This window comes from Anolis carolinensis, chromosome 2 (genome assembly GCF_035594765.1).
Source record: "Anolis carolinensis isolate JA03-04 chromosome 2, rAnoCar3.1.pri, whole genome shotgun sequence".
Classification (NCBI taxonomy): Eukaryota; Metazoa; Chordata; class Lepidosauria; order Squamata; family Dactyloidae; genus Anolis; species Anolis carolinensis.
In genome coordinates, this window is record NC_085842.1 from 208747465 (window position 1) to 208765052 (window position 17588).

The 17588-nt window shown below is 41.5% G+C and overlaps 2 protein-coding genes and 1 long non-coding RNA gene across 8 annotated transcripts in view; 2 read left to right on the top strand and 1 right to left on the bottom strand.

Moving 5' to 3' along the window:
* hoxc10 (homeobox C10) overlaps positions 1 to 17588 on the top strand; it is a 219035-nt gene that overhangs the window by 147160 nt on the left and 54287 nt on the right. The gene's annotated exons all lie outside the window — the stretch shown is intronic.
* LOC100551789 (homeobox protein Hox-D3) overlaps positions 1 to 17588 on the top strand; it is a 107159-nt gene that overhangs the window by 78152 nt on the left and 11419 nt on the right. The window lies entirely within an intron of this gene.
* LOC103277714 (uncharacterized) lies at positions 1201 to 9166 on the bottom strand. 3 transcript variants are annotated; one of them, XR_010003290.1, is made up of 3 exons: positions 8927 to 9166; positions 8528 to 8620; positions 1201 to 8437 (listed from the first exon to the last, which is right to left on the bottom strand). It is a non-coding gene; the product is annotated as an uncharacterized LOC103277714 (long non-coding RNA). The 3 variants fall into 3 exon arrangements; XR_010003289.1 differs by lacking the exon at positions 8927 to 9166 and having other exon boundaries at positions 1201 to 5860; positions 8349 to 8437; positions 8528 to 8913; XR_010003288.1 differs by lacking the exon at positions 8927 to 9166 and having other exon boundaries at positions 8528 to 8913.

A 17588-nucleotide genomic window follows, 5' to 3' on the forward strand; every position in this document is an offset into this window, starting at 1 on the left:
TGAGGAAAATTCAGTTTAAAATATTAAGGTAAAGGTAAAGGTTTTCCCCTGACATTAAGTCCAGTCGTGTCCAACTCTGAGGGTTGGTGCTTATCTCCATTTCTAAACCAAAGAGCCGGCGTTGTCCGTAGACACCTCCAAGGTCATGTGGCTGGCATGACTGGAGCACCGTTACCTTCCCGCCAGAGCAGTACCTATTGATCTACTCACATTTGCATTTTTTGAACTGCTAGGTTGGCAGAAGCTGGGGCTAACAGTGGGCGCTCACTCCGCTCCCCGGATTGTACCACCGTTACCTACTTAAAAATTGGGGGAATTACTTTTCTGGAGGACATCATCCAGGATCCCAAATACTAGAAGGGGGAATTCAAGGAGTTGTACTCCATAAAAATAAGTTTATCAAGCTCAGTCTCCATTCTTGTCCCTTAGCCCACACTTAAGTCACCTATATCTGGAGAAAGGCAGGATAAAAACAAAGAAACTAATACATCTGATGATTTTACTATCTGACCGAGGTGTTTACAAATTGATTGATCCCAGGTGGGGAGGTAGAATTATGAAGTCTATAAATTAATGAATATGTTTATATTTCTGCATCTTCCATGCAGTCAGTATATGCTTAGATATTCCAATGTATTGCCTTTGCTTAGATCTGAGCCTTCATCTGCTGGGATTCACCTGTTTTTTTTGGTCTCCATTCTCTTCCTCTTACATATATTAATGTGCTCAGGATCCTGTAGGGATCTAAGCCAAATCCTCTGCTTTACTTATAGGATCTCATTTGAGTGACAGGGAATGACACACTTTCAGGGTGACAGCTATGGGGAGGGGAAAACAAGGCTGCTCTACATTCTGATCTAATATTAGACATTCAAACCTTTCTTCCACAATAAGGTGATTTGTATTTTATCTTTCTATAAAATTACCTGGGGAGGACTTTGACCAGGATTTGTTTTGTGGTGGAGGGTATCCTTTTGTTATTCTGATTTCTATCCAAAGGGTATGTTTTCAAAGAAACCTTATAGCCTCGCCTAAGCAAATTGTTTTGATTTCCCTAGGAAAACCATGTCCTCATTCAAAACATGTAAGGCAAATGTGTGAAGCTTGAGCCCAGGGTTCTCTTGTGAATGCACAGGTAAACATTAAAAAAGATTTGTAGTTCTGAAAGGAGAGGATGAAGAAATACTCCCGAGACTATAGTTTGCTTGTAAAGTTGTCTTTAATACAATTGAAAAACAATTAATTCAAAAGTCACCAAGAGAGAAAAATATAAGGAGATTCAGGTCTTGCATCATAGGTTCAATGGTCCACACCTTGAAGATATATTTTTAAATCCAATAAGCAAACATACATTCTGTCATTTTATACAAGGATTGCTCCTTCATTTCACCATTATATATAATTGGACTTGAGCATCCCACAGATTTTGCTGTGTATCTTGGACCCAAACTCTAGTGGGTTCCAAGGAACCACTTTATACACAAATTCTGCTGTTAATCTTTTTTTAAGCACTCATTTTATACACAGGTGAGGCAAAGCAAAAAAAAAAAATCCCTCTGAGCCCTTGTTTGCTTTGACTCAGCCATGTGTGTGTGTACACATACTTACAACTCCAGATAATACCTCAGGTATCTAATGTGGTGCTTCTATCTGCCAAAATTTTTAATCTTTAAGGTGTCACAAGGCTCTCTGTTAACATTGTTTCAACAAATGTGACATTGTTACTCTTCTGTTATGCCAATTAATAGATCTAATATGCCATATAGTGAGCAATATATACTATCTTTCCACTAATTTTGTTATATTTTGGTCTTCAGTCCAAAACTGCAGTTTCCAGCTAGCAATGATTGGGTTTAGATCTCAGCATTGCTAGAGTACTTTGTCCTACTTTGAGCAAAAGAAATTTCATTACAAGGACTTCAATAGGATGAGCATGTGTGTCTTTGTGTCTTGGAGACTCCTTTCGAGGGAAAATATGAGAAATCATTGTGCTGCTACACATAGACTACTTTGATCACTGTGGTTGTGGAAGTGGCAGGGTGCCCTTTGTGTTCTGAGGGATAGTCTGTGTTGTTGTCCTAGTAATATTGGTAGCCAACAGGATTTGGAAGTACAGTAGAGTCTCACTTATCCAACGTTCTGGATTATCCAACACATTTTTGTAGTCAATGTTTTCAATACATCGTGATATTCTGGTGCTAAATTCTTAAATACAGTAATTAGTACATAGCATTACTGCGTATTGAACTACTTTTCTGTCAAATTTGTTGTATAACATGATGTTTTGGTGCTTAATTTGTGAAATCATAACCTAATTTGATGTTTAATAGGCTTTTCTTTAATCCCTCCTTATTATCCAACATATACGCTTATCCAACATTCTGCCAGCCCCGTTTATGTTGGATAAGTGAGACTCTACTGTACATGAGTGGTTGTTGTTGTTATTGTTTTGTGCTAGATTATTTCTGACCCTAAAGTGATGCTATCATTGGATTCTCTCAGCAAGATTTGATCAGAGTGCATCTTCCCTTGCCTTTCTCTAAGGCTCCTTCTATACAGCTGTATAAAATCCAAATTATCTGCTTTTAACTGGATTATCTGATTTGATAATCTGTATTATATGGCAGTGTAGAATGGGCCTGCTGAGAGAGTGTGACTTGCCAAGTCAACCAGTGGATTTCCATGGCTGAATGGGGAGTTCAGTCCTGTTTTGCAGAGTTGTAGGGCCCTTTCACACAGCCATATAACCCAGAATATCAAGGCAGAAAATCCCACAATATCTGATTTGAACCAGGTTATCTGTGGGCCCTTCCACATAGCCCTATATCTCAGAATATCAAGGCAGAAAGTCCCACATTATCTGAGTGTGGACTCAGATAACCCAGTTCAAAGCAGATATTGTGGGATTTTCTGCCTTGATATTCTGGGATATAGGGCTGTGTGGAAGGGCCCTGAGTCCACACTGCTATATATTCAAAGCAGATAATGTGGAGTTTTATTCAGCTGTGTGGAAGGGGCCCATAATCCAAAGCTCAAATCACTGCACTCTGCCTGTTCTCCGTTGTTTTTTCATATCCAATTACAGTAGAGTCTCACTTACCCAAGATTCTGGATTATCCAAGCTATTTTTGTAGTCAATGTTTTCAATATATCATGATATTTTGGTGCTAAATTCGTAAATACAGTAATTACAACATAACATTACTGTTTATTGAACTACTTTTTCTGTCATATTTGTTGTATAACATGATGTTTTGGTGCTTAAATTGTAAAATCATAACCTAATTTGATGTTTAATAGGCTTTTCCTTAATTTCTCCTTATTATCCAAGATATTCGCTTATCCAAGGTTCTCCCGGCCAGTTTAGCTTGGATAAGTGAGACTCTACTGTAGTTGCAAAGGGGCAGAAGTTTAGTACCATTATTACAATAATACCAATAGTCATAATCAGACTATTTTAAAGCAGAGGGCCAGTCCACAATCCTTCAGACTGTTGAGGGGATGAATTATCATTTGGGGGGAAAAACCGAACAAATTCCTATGCACACTGCACATATCTTATTTGTAGTGCAAAACAATAACAATGAAAGAACAATACAATATTTTAAAATGAAAATAATTTTAACCAACATAAACCTATCAGGATTTTAATAGGAAGTGTGGGCCTGCTTCTGGCCAATGAGATAGTCAGGTTAATCAGGATTGTTGTTGTTGTTGTGTGTCTTCAAGTCATTTCAGACTTTGGGCGAGCCTAAGTCCAAAATTATTTATTTATTCATTTGCTACATTTATTTACTACATTTATATCCCACCCTTCTCACCCCGAAGAGAACTCAGAGCAGCTGTATGTACATACAATATATTATATTATTAGCATAGCACAATATTAGCATTATACTATATTGAACTATACCACTATACTGTACTGTTTTATATAATACTAGCTGTGCCCGGCCACGCATTGCTGTGGCGAATTACCTAATTTGATGTTTAATCGGCTTTTCCTGAATCCCTTTTTATTATCCAAGATATTCACTTATCCAATGTTCTGACACCCTGTTTATGTTGGATAAGTGAGACTGTACTGTATATTTATAATCTTATATTATCTGATAGAACTGGATTATATGAGGCCCCTTCTACGCAAGTGTATAAAATGCACACTGAAGTGGATTATATGGCAGTGTGGAGTCAAGACAATCTAGTTGAAAGCAGATAGTATAAGATTGTAAATGGGTTATATAGCTGTATGGAAGGGCCTTGAGTCTACACTGCCATATAATCCAGTTCAAATTAGATAATATGTGGAAGAAACATAAATGAGGCCTAAATCTGCCTGTCCCCTAACTGAACCATGGCTGTCCCTTGGTTGCTAGGAGACCAAGTGGGCAGAGATTAGCCCTCTAAACTGGCAGCAATTGGATTTAAAAAATTATTGCTTTCCCTCTAATTAGGACTTTATTTTTCTTTTATTTTGTTGTATCAACCTAGAGGCATGGATGATGGGTTGTGTGGTCAAATTTCGAGGTTGGGAGGCCTGTAGTTTTGTTGTTTTGTGAGTCGCCGTGATGCCATCACTCATTTATATATATAGATATAACATGTAATTAATATTATTATATGATATTATTGTTAGTATTGTATTGTATAAAATGATAATATTATTATCAATATTATATGTATATACAATATATTATATTATTAAAACTGATATAAAAATATTACATTATAAATGAGGGCGGGGCCAGGTAAATTACCTTGGAGGGCCGCATCCGCCCCTGGGCCTTAGTTTGGGGACCCCTGGTCATAATGATCTTAGTAATTCTGGAACTGCTGCAGCTGATATAAGAAGGATTGCAAAATGTGGGTGTTAGTAGTAAGAGGTGCGGGTAGCATTACTACTAGTAGTAATATTAATTGTAAAACATAGCAAGGCAGTTATTTGGAGATGGGGTTTTCTAAAGACCCAGGGGAGCACAAATAGATAATATCCAGAAGAATTAGACAAATAGTACCTCCACAGCAAGGAACCCTTGGATTTTTGCACTGCAGAGTATCAGTAGCAGCAAGTTAAACTGGAGAGTCTTGCTTGTTCTCTTTCTTTCTCTGAGGCCTGAGAAGAGGATTCCCTGCCATACAGATCCCTTCTTGGAACTGTTCAGGGAGTAGCGAGGAGAAAGAGAAAGGAGAAGAGAGTGAGTGAGAAAGAAAGATTGTGAGGTATTTAAGGCACTCCAGACAATTGCTCATTCCATAATGAGTTATTACTCTGCCGAGCCAAAGGTCATTAGAAAGGATAAGGGCGGCCATAAAAGCGGCCCAACTAGCAGGCTTTTCCTATAGAGATTATCATTATTGGCTTATTAATACGCGATAATGTTGAATTATACAGGGCAATAAATAGGAAAAAGGTTGACTTGGAGTTTTAAATATTTTATGAATCTCAAAGCGAATGTTCCAAGCAATGTGGGCTGGTTTCAAATGGCTGGAATCGCCAGCCAATTTCCTCTCCCCTCTTTCCCACTTTTTTTTTTTCCAAAGGATTTTCTATTTTGGGATCTTTAAAAGCAACTCAACAATACAGCCATTCTGTTGACTTACTTGCGAATTATAATATGCTGCGAGACCTTGCGAGTTTCTCAAAGGGAGAGGAGAGGATTTGGGAAACCAGAAGGAGCTTCCATTTTCTAAGGCCTCTTTTTCTAACAACAAACCATTTTTAAAGCATCCTACATTATTTTAAAGGTGGTTTCAGTTTTCGAAAGGAAGAGGAAACAGTTCTGAATGACGGGTTCTTGCTGTTTGCACCCACTCCTCTTTCAGGATTTCGGGGAAGGACTTCTGTTGTGAGATTATGAACCTTTAGGAATTGAAGTAAAGTTCCAACAATTAGTTTATTCCAGCCACACCGTTGCCCAGAACTAAGGCCCCCTACCGCACAGCTGAATAAAATCCCACATTTTCAGCTTTGAACTGGGATATATGGCAGTGTGGACTCTGATAACCCAGTTCAAAGCATCTATTGTGGGATTTTCTGCCTTGATATTTCTGGGTTGTATGGCTGTGTGGAAGGGCTCTTAGCCATCTGCTTAAAAAAACTAAGGAAATGCATAAACAAAACATCCAAAAAGTCTCTTGAGAAAAAAAATAGCATTGAAAATGCATTTCAACAATCAGCTCGCTTGAACTATTTTAAAAATAATAAAAATAAACCTCAGGGTGATACTTTGAACAAGAATGAATCGCCAAAAGCACACTCGCTTCCCGGGAGTCAACTCTACTGAACTTAGTGGGAATTTCTTTCCACTTAAGATGCCTAGGGGCCCTTCCTCGTAGCCATATAACCCATGATATCAAGGCAGAAAATTCCACCATCTCTGCTTTGAATGGGGTTATTTGAATGCACACTGCCATATATTCCAGTTCAAAGCAGAAACACGTGGGATTTTATTCATCTGTGTGGAAGGGGCCTCAGTGTGGACTCAGATAACTCAGTTCAAACCAGATATTATTGGATTCTCTTCCTTGATATTCTGGGATATAGGGCTGTGTGGAAGGGCCCTAGGATCCTCTTGGGGATCAGGTTAATTTTACTTTTTGCTTTTCTTCTTTAATTTTCCGGATCGGATCGGTACCCACTCAGAGGCATCCTGTGACCCTTGCAATCTCCCATAAATTCAGGGGCAAAGACAAACCAGTCCCCAGGTCCGCAAAGTTTATCATAGGCTGGCTCTACATTGCCCTATATTTATATCCCAGAATCTGATCCCAGGCTATTTTCTTATACCAGATTATCTAGCAGTGGAGATTTATATAATCCAGTACAAAGCAGATAATCTGGGATCAGATCCTGGGATATAGGGCAGGATAGATCCAGGCCAAAACTCTTTCCAATCAATGCCTTCCTCGGAGGAGAAAACATTATTTTAAACAAATCGAAACAGAAACCTCGTTATCTTTTTTCTGCGCTTAAGGTTTTGAATGATAGAGAAACATTCCAGGGTAGAAATAAACCACATCGCAACACTTGATCAATATATCTGGGGCCCCTTGCACACAGCTGAATAAAATCCCACATTATCTGCTTGGAACTGGGATAAATCGCAGTGTGGACTCAGGTAACCCAGTTCAAAACAGATATTGTGGGATTTTTTTACCTTGATATTCTGGGTTATTCTGGGTGTGTAGAGGCCCTGGGACTCGGATCTTAAATTCGTTTGGAAGTTGAGGTCCCGGTGGCCGGAATGGGGTTGGGAAAATATGAACAACAGCACCTCCACTGTATATCAAACTTGCACATACTATGGCCCCTTCTACACTGCCATATAAAATCCAGATTATCAGATTTGAATTGGATTATCTGGCAGTGTAGATTCATAATCCAGTTCAAGGTAGATAATGTGGATTATCTGATTTGTTAATTTGGATTGTATGGCAGTGTGGAAGGGGCCTGCGTTTGAAACCCAATTTGCAAGAGACTCATTAGAAATATGCAAACCCACTACAGCAGAGGCCTCCTTAAGTGAACTTTGAGTGTGTGTGTGTGTGTGAAACTTGCAAAAGGGCAAGAAAGGTTGGGTTAGGGCCCTTCCACAATTTGGATTTTATATGGCAGTGTAGAAAGGGCCATAGTATGGTTGCAAGGCTGATATAGAGTGGAGGTGCTGTTCATATTTTTCCCACCACAATCCGGCCCTCCACACAGAATATCAAGGCAGATAACCCACAATATCTGCTTTGAATTGGAATATATGGCAGAGTGATTTGCTAACTCTAGTGACCCTTTCACACAGTTAAAAAAAACCATTTTCTTCTTTCAACTGGAATATATGGCATCGTGGACTCATATAACTCAGGGCCCTTCCACACAGCATATAACCCAGAATATCAAGGCAGAAAATGCTTGGAACTGGGTTATCTGAGTCCACACTGTCATATATTTCAGTTCAAAGCAGAAAATGTGGGATTTTATTCAACTGTGTGGAAGAGGCGTTAGTTCAACGCAGATATTATGGGATTTTCTGCCTTGATATTCTGGGTTATATGGCTGTGTGGAAGGGCCCTAAATTTTGATGGAAGGGGATGATTTTAGGAGCTATGGAAATAATCTCTGTCGAGGGCTTTTCACTCTCATAACTACCGACTACGAGGGCCAGTTAAATTGCATGCAAAATATTTTTAGCGGCCGAATATTAAGTAGCTTCTGCGTCTTCCTTCCTCCAAATAGTCCACCTTACAAAACGACTCACCTCCCCCCTCCCCAATATAGTTTTCTCTGATCGACATTGCCCCCCTCTCTCGCCTCGGCCCATCCAACTTCCCAAACAAGGAAAAGTTAAAGACTTTACCTGTCTTATTTCGGTGTCGTCCTCCTTCTTGCGCCCACACGGATCTGCTTAGCTTGAAACTCTTTCTTGGAAAACAAGCCCAGATATACCTACAACAGTATGACATATTTGTATTCTCTCCCTCTCTCTCCCTCTCTCTCTCTCTTTCTCTCTCTCAGAAGGTTATACTGCTCTTTTACCATTTAGTCGAGGAACTCGATCTGTTTTCCTTTTTGTACGATCCAAGCTTCTTCTCATAGCATCCAAGACAAATACTTTCTCCTTCGTGGATTCTGCAGAAGCAAACGAAAGAAGGGAAGCATGGGTTATTGAGGGGAAACAGGGAAAGTTACACTCCTCAGTCCATCCCACCCTGAGATGCAAAAGCTTCATTCTTCCTTTGTCAGCAATTGCTATTGGGGACGGGGGAAGGGGGACGGGGAGTGTTTGCTGTTGTTGCTTTCTTTTAAAGGAATGGGCTATTTTTCTCTCTCTCCCATCCTCCCCACAGTAGTAAACTTCCCTTTCCAACACCCCCTTCTCTCTCTCTGCCTCGCTCTTTCTCCCACACACCACACCCCTCCCTCCTCAATCCTTACTCATCCTTCATCGTCCAAAGCGGCGTTTGCAGCGACGGCTTTATTAGAACTCTCCTTCGAGCTTTTTTCGGTGGCTTTGCACAACCGCTGTCCCTTTTTGATGGGAGCGTGGGCAAAAGGCTGAGGCAGCTTCAAATAAATACCCACCACACCCACACCCACAAACAAAACACCCCACATCATTTTAGGGAAAGTTGCCGACTTAGTCAAAACTCCCTCCTACGACCTGGGCTATTTCTTTTGAAACACCCCCCCCCCCCCCCCGAAAAAGAAGGAAACAAAGAATGGAGGCTGCCTTTGGAAGTCTCCATTAAGAGCACCGAGTCTTGGACTTCTTTTCCCCACCACCAGCACCACCACCCCCCTCCTTGTTTACAGCTACAGAAGGCAAAAAAGCCATAAATCTTGCGGCAGCCTACAGAGACAAGTGCATTTGTATGCATCGTTAGAACTAGCTAATACCTAAACCCATTAGCAAGCCATGTAGAATTCTAGTTTCCGGTGTCCATTAACTTACAGTTAAATTCGAGAGGAAAGGGCAGGGCGATTAACATAAACTAGATCCATCATATTGTTTGTCATAATAGATTACTCAAGTATGGATGGGGGGGGGGAGCGTGCGGGGAACTTTTTCTCTCCCCTCCCTCAATCCTCCACCGACTTTTGGAGGTGGATGGGAAGCGGGCCTTGGAGGTTGCAAAGGCGCAAAGCAGGGTGCTCCTCGGTGGGGGTGGAGGTGTCATTGCATCCCTCCAAGACGGTCTGAAAGTAAAAGCCTGTGAGATGAGGAGGAAAGGAAGTGGATGGAGGGATAGGTAGGCAAGAGGCTAGATCGAAAGGTTGTTAGGCAGGGATAGATACAGACAACGAACCGTAGCTTGACAAACAGGCAAGCTCTTTCCCTACACAACCTGCCTAACTGTCTGTCGATCAATTTGCCCGCCTATTTATCATCTATCTACCTGCCTGCCTGTCTGTCTATCGTCTGTCTATTTACTCACCCCTCCACCGATCTATTGTCTGTCTGTCTGTCAACTTACCTACCCATCGATTTATCATCTGGGTTGCTGTGAGTTTTCCGGGCTGCATGGCCATGTTCCAGAAGCATTCTCTCCTGACGTTTCGCCCACATCTATGGCAGGCATCCTCAGAGGTTGTGAGGTCTGTTGGAGACCAGGCAGTGGAGGTTTATATATCTGTGGAAGATCCAAGGTGGGAGAAAGAACTCTTGTCTGTTGGAGACCAGTGTGAAGGTGGCAATTAATCACCTTGATTAGCATTGAAATGCCTTGCAGCTTCAAGGCCTGGCTGATTCCTGCCTGGGGGATCCTTCGTTGGAAGGTGTTAGCTGGCCCTGATTGTTTCGTGTCTGGAATTCCCCTGTTTTCAGAGTGCTGTTCTTTATTTACTGTCCTGATTTTAGAGCTTTTAAATACTCTATCATAATAGATTTATCATCTGGCTATCCTGTCTATGGTCTGTCTACCTACCTACTCACCTATCTATAATATATCTACCTGTCTTCCTATTTATATATTATTTCTTTACCTATCTGCTTGGATATCTGCCTATCTCTCTCACTATCTGATTATCGTCTCTCTGTTTACCTACTCACCCACTGATCTATCACTTGCCTATCTATCTACCTATCTATTATAATATTTATTTATACTCTGCTTTATACCTGTCTAGATATCTGTCTACCTATCTGCCTATCGATCTATCTGTCTACTTACCTACTCATCTATTTATCATCTGTCTATTTCTGCCTATTGTCTGTCTACCTACCAACCAACCCATCTAGCATCTATCAATCTGTCTGCCTGCCTATTTATATATCATTTACCTACCTATCTGCCTGGCTATCTGCCTATCTATCTATTTATCTATCTCTCTACCTGTCTATCGTCTGTCTGTTTGCCTACCCACCCACTAATCTATCATCTGCCTGTCTATCTTTCTATCCATCTATCTATCATTCTTATTACTATTATTATTATCATGTTTATTTATACTCCCGCTTTATACCTATCTGCCTATCTGCCTATGATCTTTCTGTCTGTTTACCTACCGACTGATGTATTTATCATCTCCCTATCTATCTGTCTATTGTCTGTCTGTCTGTCTGTCTACCCACCTATCTATCATCTATCTGCCTGTCTGCCTTTTTATATATTATCTATCTACCTATCTGCCTGGCTATCTGCCCATCTGCCCATCTATCTATTTATCTATCTGTTATGTTGACTGTTTATGTTTTGTTTTTCACATGTTGCATTTTGCATGTTACACCTTGAGTGTTCTGTGACCTGCCCTAAATCCTTCTGGAAGATGGTGGCGGGATATAAATAAAAGTTTATTATTATTATAAATTTTATTTTTATATCCCGCCCCATCTCCCCGAAGGGACTCGGGCGGCTCACAACAGGGACAAGCCCGAAACAAGGACACAACATATTTGACAAAAACTTAAAACATTTCTCTGTCCATTGTCTGTTTACCTACCCACCCAACGATTTATCATCTGCTTGCCTATCTATTATTATTATTATTATTATTATTATTATTATATTATATTTATACCCCGCGTTATACCTATCTACATATCTGTCTACCTATCTGCCTGTTTATCTACCTACCCATCTATCATCTGCCTGTCGATCTATTTATCTGTCTATTGTCTGTTTACCTCCCTACTCACCTATCAATAAGCTTTCTGCCTGTCTGCCTATTTATATATCGTATATCTATCTGCCTGTCTATCTGCCTATCTGTCTGTCTGCCTGCCTGTCTATCTATTTTATTTATTTATTTACGATACCTTTACCCCACCTTTCTCACTCTATCTGCCTATCTATCTATCTATCTATCTATCTATCTGCCTATCTATCTGCCTGCCTTTCTCATTCTGCCTATCTATCTGCCTGCCTATCTGCCTGCCTATCTGTCTGTCTGTCTATCTATCTATCTATCTATCTATCTATCTATCTATCTATCTATCTATCTACCCTGTTTCCCCTAAAATAAAACATCCCCAGAAAATAAGACCTAGTAGAGGTTTTGCTGAATTGCTAAATATAAGGCCTCCCCCAAAAGTAAGACCTAGCAAAGTTTTTGTTTGGAAGTATGCCCGCCGAACAGAACACCAGAGCATGCAGGATCGGTAAATGTACGTACCATAAAGTGTTGTACATGGAAATATTGGTAGTAACAAGAAATTCTTGACAGGATTCACAGTTTGTCTGGTTATGCTGATTTATGGTGACAACTACTGTACATTATATAATAAATGTTCAATTTTTTTTGTTCAACAATAAATGTGAATTCTTCTTCATGGAAAAATAAGACATCCCCTGAAAATAAGACCTAGAGCATCTTTGGGAGCAAAAATTAATATAAGACACTGTCTTATTTTTGGGGAAACACGGTATCTATCTTCCTATCTATCTATCTTCCTATCTATCTATCTATCTATCTATCTATCTATCTATCTATCTATCTACCTACCTATCTATCTTCCTATCTATCTATCTATCTATCTATCTATCTATCTATCTATCTATCTATCTATCTATCTATCTATCTATCTATCTATCTATCTATCTTCCTATCTATCTATCTTCCTATCTATCTATCTATCTATCTATCTATCTATCTATCTATCTATCTATCTATCTATCTATCTATCTATCTGCTTATCCATCCATCCATCCATACTATGCCCTCTTCGGCCTGCTGGACGTGAGGCCTTTCCCCCAGGCATGACTACTTCGGATGGGCCCTACTGGTTTTCCACGAAGCCTCTCAAAAATGGACGGCCCCACTAGTAACTTGCCCTTCATCCCTCCCCGCTTCCATGTCAGGATTTCCTTCCTGCGTGTCCATGTTTATTTCTCAAACCGTGGTTCAGTGGCAGAAGGGGACTCCCCTCTCCCTCCTCCTCCCCCCTCCAGGTTTACGCTTGCTGTCCGGTTTTCTCACCCACTCCCCTCTCTACCCCCCCCTCCTCTTCGGCCGCCGTCTTTGTTTGAGTGACGTCCGATGGCGTCTCTTGCCCCGACCACTTCCACACACACACACACCCCTTCTTTCCCCCCCCCCCCTTCCAGGAGCCGAATCTGCTCCCATTAAGCGGATGCCACCCCTTCCTTCCCGCCTCTCATTCAATCCCCCCACCACTACCCATGAGATACCCCAGCCTCCCCCCTCCCTCCCTTAAACCCAGCTCCTTGTATCGGCTGCGCAGAGATCTGTGAACTTTGGGTAGCTCTGCTTGGCCGTCTTCGCCCGCGAAAGCGTTAAAGGTAAGGGGTCTGGAGCTCGCAGGCAGCAGCCGGCTTTTGTAGCCGTGATTTATGGCTTCAATCTTGGTTCACCCAGAGTTCACATGGATTTGCTGCTTCTGAGAGCTAAAAGATGGTCTCACTTGACAAGTGTGACTATTCCAAATGCCTCTCTCTCTCCCTCTCCTTCCCCTCCCTCTCTCCCATCTTCTCTCGTGCAAAATCGTTTATAATTGAACCTAACCCCCCTCCCCACTCCCCGTTTGCTCCAGATTTGTGTTTAAAGGTGCAGAAAGAAAGAAACCCCCGTCTCTGGGATCCCATTGATTACAATATATAACGAGAGAGGAGATCCCTCTGTGTGCTTTTGTGTGTGTGTGGATATATAAAGGATTTATTTCTATATACAGGGTTTCCCTCTCTCTCACACACCAAAAATATGTTATGCACCCTCTAAGCAGCTAAAAGTAGCTGTGGTGATTATTATATCTGAAGGCGTTCTCCCCTCGAAGAAGATATATTATAACGGCGATTGAATCCGATTTTTATATTCCATTTGAAGTCATAATTTTGATCACATTGTAATTTCCGAGCAACTGGGACCCCCTTCCACACAGCTGAATAAAACCCCCCATTTTCTGCTTTGAACTGGAATATATGGCAGTGTGGACTCAGATCACCCAGTTCAAAGCGGATATTATGGGATTTTCTGCCTTGATATTCTGGGTTATAGGGCTACATGGAAAGGCCCTGCGGAAGCTCCCTCAAAGTTTCTCCTGAAATTTCGCTACGGCTGGGATCCCCAACCCTGTTTAGACGGGAAGCATTTCTGAGGAAACGAGTAATTAAAAAATCGGAATTATAAACGGTTAATTGTTGCATGCATTATAGAGAAGAGGTGCGTAAATAAATCTAGAACTACCAGCTATTAAAAGCGTATATATTTGCGGTGATATAATATGTGTATCCGGCACAACGTCAGACAAAAGAAGGCAGAAAATGGGTCTCATCCTTGGCAGCCCCCCCAACGTGTCTTTCTTTTCCCGCCCCACCTTCCTTTGTTGCTCTGCTAGGAGACGGGAAGAAGTCGTTTCAAGCTGTTTACCTTCTTCCATCCCAAATAAATTAGAACTCTCTTTTTGGGGGATGAAAATGGAATGGAAAAAAGGCACTGCAGACTGGGTTTTTCGCCCTGTTTCCCCCCACCCCACTCCCTGTTATAACAATGACCGAAAGCATGGTTAAATATACAACCCAAAAGAAAAGAAAATGATTCTGCAGTATCATCAGCCCGAGATTTGCATAACGTGACCGGCCTGCCAAGTGGCTTCACCTCCAGTCTCTGGTTTTCAGGACTGGATCGAAATAAACGAAACGAAACAATAAAATATATACCCCGAGAAGCGGGACATCCCAGGGTCCTTCCATACAGCCCTATTACCCAGAATATCAAGGCAGAAAAACCCACATTATCTGAGTGTGGACTCAGATAACCTAGTTCAAAGCAGATATTGTGAGATTCTGGGATATAGGGGTGTGTGGAAGCCCCCCCCCCCCATGTCAGGTAGGAGCCCCTTTCACACAACTGATTAAAATTTGCTTTGAACTGGGTTATATGGCAGTGTGGACTCAGATAACCCAGTTCATGGCAGATATTGTGAGATTTTCTGCCTTGTTATTCTGTTATATGGCTGTGTGGAAGGGCCCTGGATCTACCCTGCACTATATCCCAGGACCTGATCCCAGATTATCTGTTTATCCTAGATTATATCAATTAAAACTCATACAATGCAGTTCCAAGCAGATAATCTGGGATCAGATCCTGTATAGATCCGGCCCCTGTTCTCTGGCTGTAGGATGGGAAATACCCCGGTTTGCCTGTCAAATAAACCGTTTGGGGTTGATCATGGCATGCAAATATGTTCGGAAGCTCCACACAGCTGAATAAAACCCCAAATTATCTGATTTGAACTGGAATATATGGCAGTGTGGACTCAGGGCCCTTCCACACTGACATATAACCCTGAACATCAAGGTAGAAAATCCCGGTTTGAACTGGGTGATCTGAGTCCACACTGCCGTATATCCCAGTTCAAAGCAGAAAATTATCCACTTTGAACAGGGATATATGGCAGCAGGACTGTAGCCAAGGGGGGGGGGGGGAGGAGTTAGGGGTTCAACCCCCCCCCCCCCGAAAATTTTCAGGTTTTTAAAAACACCTGGTTTACTCATGAATTAACTGATTAACTGATTAACCAAATTTCCATGAGTGTCCACTGAAGTTTATCTGTTTTGAGTGTGTCCACTGAAGTTTATCGATGAGCATTCACTAAAGAAAAGTTTCAACCCCCCTTGAAATATTTTTCTGGCTATGGCCCTGTATGGCAGTGTGGACTCAGATAAACCAGTTCAAAGCAGATATCATGGGATTTTCTGCCTTGATATTCTGGGTTATATGGCTGTGTGGAAGGGCCTTCGATGGTATTACCATGAGAAGCAGGTAGTTTTTGAACTTTGACTCCTCAGGCTTGTGTGTGTGTATATATATATATATATATATAGAACATATACGTGTGTATATCATATAGGTTACACATAGGTTAAATGAGCCCTAGAACCGTAGGGTTCAGGAATAGTTCACACTTTGCACAAGAAGTATCCCAATATCTCTTCTCTAAGGGCCCTTCCACGCAGCCATATAACCCAGAATATCAAGGCAGAAAATCCCACAATATCTGCTTTGAACTGGGTTATCTGAGTCCAACTGCCATATATTCCAGTTCAAAGCAGATAATCTGGGATTTTATTCTGCTGTCTGGAAGGGACCTTAGGGTGACTTAACCTCTGTGTGTGTGTGATCATATTATGTCTATTATATATACGCACATGTTTGGGGGGAATTAAAGCTGTAAGAAACACGCAGCTCTAAGCCTTAAAATAGGTGTGCTTTGACTTCCTTTGCAAGGAAAGCATTGGAGGCAGGGGCGCTTAAAAATGGAAGACTAGATCTAAATCAAGATTAGATCTAAATCGTTTGGAAGATTTAGACGGATTTGGATTCTAAATCGATCCAGGAAATATTTGGATGTCAGGGCCTGCAGCGTTTTAGGCCCCCGTCTAGACAGCCATGGAGTGCAGTTTCAGCATGCAGTTCAACTGTATTGAACGTCATGATGTGACAGTGTAGACTCATATAACCCAGTTCAATACAGTTAAACTGTATGCTGAAACTGCATATGGCAGGCTAGATGGGGCCTCAGAGAGATGGCCTTTTCTCCATTTTTAAACGCCCCTGCCCCCACTCTAATGCTTTCCTTGAAAAGGAAGTCAAAGCACACCTATTTCTAAGGCTTAGAACTGCGTGTTTCTTACAGCTTTAATTTTCACCAAACTTGAATGTCTTCAGTCCCAGGTGTCTTCATCATACTTCCTGTGTGAACTATCCCCAAGCCACCTAATCGCATGTAAATCGACAGAAAGCCTTTTCCTCCACATCAGTGTCTGGGCTTGCTTTCTGATAAGCAAGCATACTTTGGAGGAGTCTAAAGAGCTAGGTGGGCATGTCCCACTCTCTCAGTCCCAGAGGAAGGCAAAGGCAACCCCTATTACCAAATATTGCCAAGAAAAACTTTGTGATTTGTTTTCCTGGGGTCACCTTCAATCGGAAATGACTTGAAGGCACAAAACAGCAACAAGGAGATTGAGGACTGTGTTGTCGAAGACTTTCCTGGCCCGAATCTCTGGTTGCTGAGAGTTTTCAGGGCTGTATGGCCATGTTCCAGAAGCATTCTCTTCTGACGTCTCGCCCACATCTATGGCAGGCATCCTCGGAGGTTGTGAGGTCTGTTGAAAACTAGGCAAGAGGGGTTTATATATCTGTGAATAATGTCCAGGATGGGGGAAAGAACTCCTGTCTGCCTGAGGAAAATGTGTATGTTTCAACTGGTCAACTCGATTGGCATTGAATGGCCTTGCAGCTTCAAAGCCTGGCTGTTTCCTGCCTGGGGGAATCATTTCTTGGGAGGTGTTAGCTGGCCCTAATTGTTTCTTGTCTGGAATTCCGCTGTCTTCTGGTGCTGTTCTTTATTTACTCTCCTGATTTTAGAGTTTTTAAATATCGCTAGCCAGATTTTGTTCATTTTCATGGTTTCTGTTGAAATCGAAGACTGGGGACTCTCTTCCATCCCTGCTAATCTCTTGAACGCAAACCCGAGATCAATTAATGTACCGGAGCTCATAGATAAGGGATTACTTTGGCCAGATTTCTCCATTCATACACTTCATGAGTTGGGTTATATAGTGTCCAGTTGTGTTGTGTTTAATTGATTGCTTTATGACATCTTTGTAAATATGAGATGAGCCGAGAGACAGGGTGCATC